At 34.7% G+C, this 9,030-nt stretch overlaps 1 long non-coding RNA gene across 6 annotated transcripts; it reads left to right on the top strand.

Annotated features, from left to right (window-relative positions):
• Window positions 1–722: 722 nt before the first annotated feature.
• LOC109221411 lies at window positions 723–7,318 on the top strand. Of its 6 annotated transcripts, XR_002067257.1 has the most exons (5): window positions 723–3,549; window positions 3,637–3,721; window positions 5,748–6,102; window positions 6,223–6,533; window positions 7,066–7,318. It is a non-coding gene; the product is annotated as an uncharacterized LOC109221411 (long non-coding RNA). The 6 variants fall into 6 exon arrangements; XR_002067259.1 differs by lacking the exon at window positions 5,748–6,102 and having other exon boundaries at window positions 724–3,549; XR_002067256.1 differs by lacking the exons at window positions 5,748–6,102; window positions 6,223–6,533 and having other exon boundaries at window positions 726–890; window positions 2,241–3,549.
• Window positions 7,319–9,030: the final 1,712 nt, after the last annotated feature.

Raw genomic sequence — 9,030 nt, 5'->3', positions numbered from 1 at the left:
ACTTAAATACATCGAATACACTCTATAACAACTAAAAACATAGCTATAGCAAGTAATTTAGTAAATAGTAGTTATAGCTAGCTAATAACCCCTAAACAATAGTGGTTTATGAAAATTTCTATTACTTTTTTCTCTTTGATTGTTTCATCTATGATAGGACAGAGTTGAGATTTGAGAAGTTACATTTGCAGCGGTAAAGTTCGAGTTCAAACTATCTACTAATTGGACCTTTTTCATTTATTTTTTTTCCCTGACTTTTTCACTTCCTTGTTACCTACTATGTGAAATAAAAAAGGAATTCAACTGTTTTTTCTTTCGCACGAATAAAATTTTTTCTACCCCCATATACCTTTAGATTAAAAAAGTCGATTCTACTATTACTGTTGGAGTTTTGTACCGTAAAGGGTGCTGATTAAAAGCCTCATGGCCTATATGGCAAAAATAGGAAGACCAATTAAAATTTCGAAGAGAAATACGTACTTGACACTACTATAAAAAAGATCTTTGGCGGCAATTATTTAGCGGCAATAAAGCAATTGTTGCTAATCAATTCTTTAAGCTGAAATATTAACGGTATATGACCATTTGCCAGTAAAAAGATATTCTTTAGTGACAATAAAAAGAATTGCTTCTAAAAAACATTAACTGAAATTAATTTTTTTTATCATTTCAACTTTCCCTCTGTACAAAATAAAATAAAATCTTCCCTCCAATTTTTTGGACAAGAATTAAGTATTCCCTCCGATTAGAAACCAATAGGACTTCTGCGAAAAAGGAAAAAAAAAAGATAACAAAACCTATTCCCTTTCGACAGTCTCCAGCCTACGAAATCTCTAACAAAATCGTGGCGGCTTGCGACAGTCTCCGGCGACCTTCTTCCCAAATTCCAGGTAACTTTCTCCTCTTCCCCAGGTAAGTTTTGCGAAATCTGTTGTCAATCTTCTCCCTCTCTTCTGTCTTCCCCAAATCTACAAATTTTTGCGAAATCTTCCCCAAATTAGCTAAGATTGAGAGCTTTGAATTACAGACATAAATATATGGGAGTTCAAGGTAAAAAGAGTTTCGCCATGACTGCTAATAAGTCAATATTAGTACATAAATTACATAGGTCAATGGGTTGCAACTGGAAGGCGGTATCTACTGTTTGGACTTTAGGGGCATAAAACGATTGATGGTGAGTTGAATTAATCATGCTTTTGACTTTCCTGTCTTGTTGTGATGCCATATAGATTCACTACTTCTAGTATTATGGCAAATAGATTTATATAGTTCTGAACTTTCTCCTAAATCCGTTCTCTTCATAAAAATGGATTCGAGTTATACATTATTTTCCTTGTAATAAGTTCAAAGAAGAAAACATTACAAATTTTGATCTTCCCCAAATCTGCTCGATTTTGCTAAATCGTTTGTGATATATGGCTGTTGTTAGATTGTAGTCGATTGATTGAATTGATTCCTCCTTTGTTCCTCTATTGTTTTATGAACTAGGGAATTTGTCGCTCGTGCGGGGACTTATTTTCTTTTGGAGAATGCAGTCATCAATTTTACTTAATTCATAGGGCTCTAGACTCAACATTTGATGCATAAATTATACTTGTTAAAAAAATACAATGGCCGTTGCTTGAGATTATATTGTACACAAATGCATCCTGAGATGTACGCTGAATTTCATTTTAGCAATATCATCTGTATTAATGGATAAATTTTGATTTGCTTCTTATTTGCAAAATTATGCAAGAGAAAGCCTAAGTGAGTCTCCTAAGCCATGGCAGTACCAGTACCCATATTAAGCTATGGTTGAAAACATAATGGTGAGGATGCTTCTTCTTTGATATCCTACACTGTATCGTCCGTCTTCTTTTTTTCCTGTGTGAGGCTAAGTGCTTTCTTCCCTACTTGGTACTATAAGCTAGACATTAGTGGTCAATACCACCAGTATACTGTTTACCCAATCGAGAGTAAACAGTTTGGAGGCATTGATTGGAAGCATGCAGTCTTGTCTTGGAAAGTAGATCTGGTTTAGCATATATTCTTGCTAACACTATATAAACTTAAAAAGATGCTCCCTGATTTTAGATACTCTCTCTTTTGCAATATGGTCGTATATTGGATATTGAGTTGAAGATTCCACCTCGCCCTCCTATTATTAATCACAGCAATGTATATTTAGGATTACATTTAGTTGAGATAGAATAGATAATTTTTTAAGTATATATGCTTGGTTTGAGTATCTTTGTTAGGTACAACACAGAACAAACAATACTATCTAAGCTTATTCTCCATTGAACTAGCCACTCAAGACTCCAAAAAACTATCGATAAAGGCAGGTATGTGATTTACAATTTGAATAAATAGATATAGTTGCTTCAAAAAATCTGTCAATAAAGGCAAACAAGTAAGTCATTTGTTTCATTAGATGGAAAATTTCACCATTGATAATGAACATCCGCAAGGCTTACTTGTTTTATTAGATGGTAAAAATCACTATTGATAATGCTCATCCGCAAGGCCATATTACTTATCATGTAGGAAAGATACAACTTAGTGGGTAAATAAAAGAGTGAAAGATAAAAAATGATTAAAGTAAAACGGAAGGTAAATCTAATGTTGTTCACTTTCTTCCTTACTCGTTGCTTTGGAGATGACTTTGTCCTCTATGAATAAGCCTCTCTTGATGGACAATAACCATTTTATTCATTTTCACTAGGAAACTAAATTTTCTTTTGGGAGTAGTTACTCCAGAACCCCATTTCCATGAATAACTTTACCAAAAATATTTTAGCGTATTGTATTGAAGCTTCAATCTCCTTTTACCATAGCTACTTCATTTTATGGCAGCTTCATTTTGGAGGCTTTGACATGCCAAAAAATAGATCTTTGGTTCTCATCATCTATGTGAATGATATTGAATGGATCCACAATGTATATGAACATCTTCACTGTTGGTTCTACTTTTTTTTTTGTTCTCTTTTTTAATGCGTCTCTTCATTGTTTTAGAAGAAAAATGTGTTTTGCATACTCATTCCAGTGACATTATCACTCGGTTATACTTTTGTACTTTTAATATATAAACTAACTTATATTCCATTTAGCTTTAGAACTAGTTAAATTGATGCTCAATGAACAAAAGAGTTATAAACAAATTGGTAAAAATAAAGTATATATCTGGAGATTCAACAAATAGGAGTAGTAAGTTATGAAATTAAAATATATGATATATGGTTCTTTCTATAAATTATAATTTTAATAATTCTATTCTTAAAAAGTTTATGAACCAATATGTGAAAATCTTAGAAGAAGTATAATTTATAAGTTTAATAATTCTATTCTTAAAAAGTTTATGAACCAATATGTGAAAACCACAGAAGAAACTAGAGATAGTTTAACTGTTTGATTATTTTAACTGTTAAAATAAGCACTTTGTAGGACTATACTGGGTATGTTGTTGTTGTTTGAGCTATGGAATTACTCCAAATGAGAAAACTCATGCGCAAATATGCTTCTAATGCATCTATGCCTCAAATTAGCAATGGCACCTCAGGTGAACAGGTAACTCCATTTCATAAGCTTTAAACATTTTTAATGAAAATCTAATCATATAAGAGTATTGTTATCTAACATGTTAATATTTATTAGATCCTTGACGCCAACAGTGGACATGAACGAGTACCACAAACATCGAGGACACCTAGTGTTGCTGAAAATGATCAACCTTCTCACGGTACTACTCATCTTTGAGTTTTCCTCCTTCGATTTTTGTTAATAATTTGTTGTTGTATTTGGACTTATGTGGATGCTTCTTGCTTTTATATATTTCCTTTAAACATTTTTGGTTTCCTTCTCAACAATATATATCTTTTACAATTAGAAATAGTCTTACGTGTCTTCTTTAGACTATTACAATTAGAAATTCTTCTTCTTTAGCAATTGTGTTCCTTGCATTAGAGATTTATGATCTTTAGCAAAATATAATTGTGCAGCATAGACTAGTCTTTGAATTTATTGCAATAGTTGACCATCCTTTTTGCCAGCATTTAACTGAATGTATCTCAATGTCAGCTACTGCTCCAAATTACTTGTAGTTGCAGTAGTAATTTCTTGTCATATGTTTCTCTCCTCCATCTTTTGGCATATATTTATTGGCCATGATTTTCCAGTTATTTGCCTCCCATAAAACATCAAATTATATCTGCTTCTATGGCTAGGGAAATTATTAAATGGAGAATCAATGAATAATAAGATATCAAAACATAATCTTTTTTTAAAAACTAAACTGGACCATTTTATTGATTATGGAAAGAATAACATATGTTGAGGAAGAAGCTCCCTCCTACTAGTTGAGAGGTTGACATGTCAATCTCTGTTCCTTTATATAATCAACATGAAGAATGAACCTATTTTTATTTGCATCATGTGGGATCAAATTGTATGTCCGCTAGCTTTAGTTGTCTGACTCTGAATTCTGCCATTTCCCATCTGTCTAGTTGGACCAAACCTCTAACCAAGCGAGGGAGTCTATCAAACCGCGTGAAGACAAGTTTATTTCGATGATTTAGGCTAAGTGAGGCTAGCTTATCAGCTAATTTATTAGCTTCGCGATAACAATGTTGTACTGTCAATCTCTTCTCCTCCACTATCTCCCCGATACTTTCCACTGCTTCCAGCATTCTCCACAGTGTGTTCGCTTTCCTATTAATACAGAATGTGTTTGAATTTCAATCCTCTAATAGAAACGCCAGATTGCTCTGTACGATGTTTCTGGATCAAGGGCTATGACATGTTGTTCTATCTCATTTTTAGCCGCTTCTGGAATGTCTCCTTCTATAATATATAGGTTCCATGCTCCATTGTTGTATACGTCAGCCAGAGGAATACTTCTAGGTTTGGTTCCTTCTCAGATGCCGTGCAAGGACTCCTTTTTTGGTCCAGTTGTCATACCAAAAGTATATTTGACCTCTTCCTGGTACCCATATCAAATTCTTCTCTGCATTTTCTTTAATATTACATAGTGCTTTCCAATGCATCAATTGTCCAGAATACCATTTTGTGAAAGTGAGCCTTTAACATCTCAACCTCTTGTTTCATCCCTTCCATTTCATTTTGGGAGGAATTCATCCAACTCTTGCCTAGACCTTTGCTGACTTTCATTATGGTCTGTGACATAGTCCGTTGGTAACTTGAACCAGCTGAAGTTAGTAACCTTGTCATATTGACCTGTTATACAAGTATAAATTGTGTCCTGTACAGGAGATTCATCGCCAATGGATAGTCTAGTAGCTAAGAGACCACAATTTAATCGCAGTGTCATAAGTTCATTTATTAGTGGCCATAGGTCACTGCTGCGCGCCCATCTGGATTTCCATTAGCCTCTTAACTACGTGCAAATGTATCTATGTATCTATCTTTGGAACTGCAAATCACTGATCTATCTTCCTCAATTTCTACTAGTAACTGAATAATGCTTGAGAATATGTTGGTGATATGGTCAGCAGTGCCCATAGGATTACTTTATAACTCCAATCACCCACAGTTCTCTATTTCGAGCATCGTGAAATATTCCTTTTGCCCCTCTATAATTCAATTAAGATTGGTTCATTTCCTGCTGTCAAAATGGATAAGTAGTTTCTCATCCTACCATAACTGCCCGACCAATTTTGGGTACATGTCCTATCTGTACAACTACATGTGATCCTTCTTATTCCATCTACTTGAATGCTTCATTTCTTCCTTTGCAATACTTCTACCAGCAAAAGCTTCAGTTCTCAGATTTAATTCTTGGGGCTGGCTTTGAGGCTGGGAAGAGGTATCACCAGATTTCATCCTAACAGCTTGTGTGGGAAACTGGCTCGTTGTGCATACCTCAGCTTCTCGATCTTCAGAAGTGACTTCCTTAGGATAAAATGGATCTCGAGAAACAATTTTGTTCTGCTTCAAAACAACCATCAAGAAGCTACCATGAAGCTATAAGAATGGGAAGAAGAAAAGAATACAAAGATCTAGGAGGCAAGGACTGCACTAACCAGCTTGATACACTCATAAATCCACTCACAAGTGACTGGTTGTATTCCCCACTTACATGCAACCTCATATTTAGGACCACTGGTAAATTTACACAACAAATGTGTGACCCTTTTAGTCAATTTCTCAGCAAATTTGGCTCCAATTGTAAAACACAAATTTCTCAGCAACTGTCTTTCTTTCTCATCATACTGCGAAACACAGAAGCAAAAACTCTGGAATGCAGGGAAAGGAACTCGGCATGGAAGTTGAGAATAGAGGATGTGACTACCAACATCTAGCAAGCATCCATCCTTTAGAGAAACAATATTCGGTTTTCATTAGCCTCAGTTTGAATAATGCCAGAAATCAGTGAGTACAAAGAGAGGAGAAACTGCAGGGTTATATTAATCCCTCTGCTACTTTTACAATGAATTACGCACATATTCTTAGCATCTCAAGTTAAACAGAAAAGGACCAATCATCCTACCACTCCCCACCCTCAGGTTCAAAGGAGTATCTGAAGGACTTATGAGGTAATATTTTGGTGCAGGTTGTTATATGCATTCAATATTCAAACATTGATAACAAGATGTTACTGTCCCCATGTGACTTCACCGACGTGATTCATCATTTAATGTTGTGCATAGTGATAAAAATCTGCTTTGTACTAAAAATGTAATAAGCAGATCTGCTTCGGCTCGTCTTAAGATACAACATCATATTAGGATGCCTTAAATTTTTTGTATGAGGTTGAGCTGGTTTTGTTACTGGTGCTTCCCTTATTTTTTGATTTACTGACAGATTATTTAAGATTTTCTACAGGTTAAATGATCATTTTAACCTACTTGCTGCTTCTTTTGTTACATTAATTTGATTTCCAAGTCATGCTTAGACTGTATCTTAACATTCTTGGATACTGATATTGGCTTAAAAAAAGAAATACTTAGATTCTGGTTACTCCGAGTAGGTTTATTCTAACTGAAAATTGTAGGGAACTCAGTTTTCTTCAAGATGTTTTTTTCACATTGTATTTCATCTTCTGATACAATTATTTTATAATTTCAGGTCATACATTTTGATGTTCAATAATTCAGCGGGTGGAAGATTTCATAATGATGAAAAGTTACGAAAATTGTTCGAAGACCATCATTCGTCTGGATTAGTTATATAATTACATTAGCTATATAGTTCAAACAATATAAGTTTAGTTATTGTGACATCAATATTTTTGATTAGTACTTCCTTTTATTTGTTAAAATTTAATGAGATATATTATGTTTTTTTGAATTAATATTAATATATTTTCTTATTTGGGTCATATTCTGGATAAATGTAGTATAATTATTATTAATGGTGGCTACAATATTGCTATTATCGCTTGTGACGTTTAGCGCTAATTTAGTTGGATATACCAGCTATATAAATGGACGATAAAGGGGCAAATTAAGATGTTTTACAAGGGATATTGCAGCTGTTATAATTGCTGTAAAATAATTGCCATTAAAAATATTGACTTTTAGCGGCAATTTAGTTAAATATATTAGCCACTAAAATGACGTTAAAATGACAAACTAAGATGTTTTCAGAAGGGATACTGTGGCCATTTTAATTGCTACAAAATAATTGTCGTTAAAGATGCGAACTTTTAGAGGCAATTATTTTGAATTTAGCGGCTATAAAAATGGATAAAGGAGTATGATTAGCTGTTATGGATTGGATTTAGTAGCCATTTCAATTGCCACAAAATAATTGCCGTTAAAGAAGCGAACTTTTTGCGGCAATTATTTTGAATTTAGCGGCTATAAAAATGGTTGCTAAAGCAGTTTAATTAGCCGTTATGGATTAGATTTAGTAGCCATTATAATTGTCGCAAATAATTGCCGTTAAAGATAATAATCTTTAGCGGCAATAAACCATACCTTTTACCAGCTTTTGTGACAATAGCCGCTAAAGGCTTTACCGACCTCGGCTTCAACGGCGAAACACTAATGGCCGGTAAAACATATAGCGGCTATTGTTATTGCCGCTAAAGTCGATTTATATTGCCGCTAAAGCCCAGATGCCATAGTCTCATGATGTCCAGTAAGGGTATCCTGGTGCGTCAAAGTTCCCAAGGGCCTCAGGGACCTCGGGCAATGCTCACACCAATATCCTTTTAAATGGAAGAGTAGTTATGTGCAGTGTGGAAGGGCCAGCCCCAGTGTCCCAGAGTTCGGAGGAATCTCATGGATTCCTAGGCAGTACACACACTAGAGGGGCAGAACTTAAGTAATCTAGGAGTAGAAGTGAGAGTGCTTGACATAGTTGATTTTTTTGAAAACTGTATAGAGGTAAAATCTTTAGGAGTGAAAATAGTTTAGGAGTAGTAATAGTTTGGAGAAACATATTAGGAGTGAAAATATGTTGAAAACCTTTTGAGGGAAAGGAAGGTTCAACAAACAACAGCACAGTCACAAAAGCATCACACTGCGCAGTTTCAATTTCACCTTGTCATTCGATTCTAGATGTACACACAGTTACACAAAAGGGAGCAGGGGTTGGGGAACACAAAACACTTGAAACAGGAGCACATAAGAAGAAGGGTGAAGGCAGTCATGTTAGTTAATAGAGACACAGAGCAGGCAGGAATACTGATTTAAGGTCTAAATTACAATCATACTTAGTGATAAGCATGATATTTAAGAACACACAAGACTTAAGTACTGCAATAAGCATGTTGGCTAAACACAGTGAGATATAAGTCTGGATACAGAGGTAATCATGCTGAAGAATACAGGAAGAACCACAAAAAGGTTCAATCACACAAAGTAGCTATACTAGTTGGGGTAACAAGACAGGGAAAACACAAAAAATAAACAGGTTGTTTAAGACCATATTGAATACTGAAGCAAATAGACATGCTGATTAAAAACACTGAACAAGAGAGGGTGAAACTTAAGCATATTGATCACACCAGCAAACGGGGGAGAATAATTAAGTGCCTAAGTAATTAAACTAGTGCAGAAAGAGACGAGGAAGGAGCACATATAT

This window comes from Nicotiana attenuata, unplaced genomic scaffold (genome assembly GCF_001879085.1).
Source record: "Nicotiana attenuata strain UT unplaced genomic scaffold, NIATTr2, whole genome shotgun sequence".
Taxonomy (NCBI): Eukaryota; Viridiplantae; Streptophyta; class Magnoliopsida; order Solanales; family Solanaceae; genus Nicotiana; species Nicotiana attenuata.
Note: the sequence above shows the minus strand (reverse complement) of the source record. Positions and strands in the feature narration are given on the sequence as shown.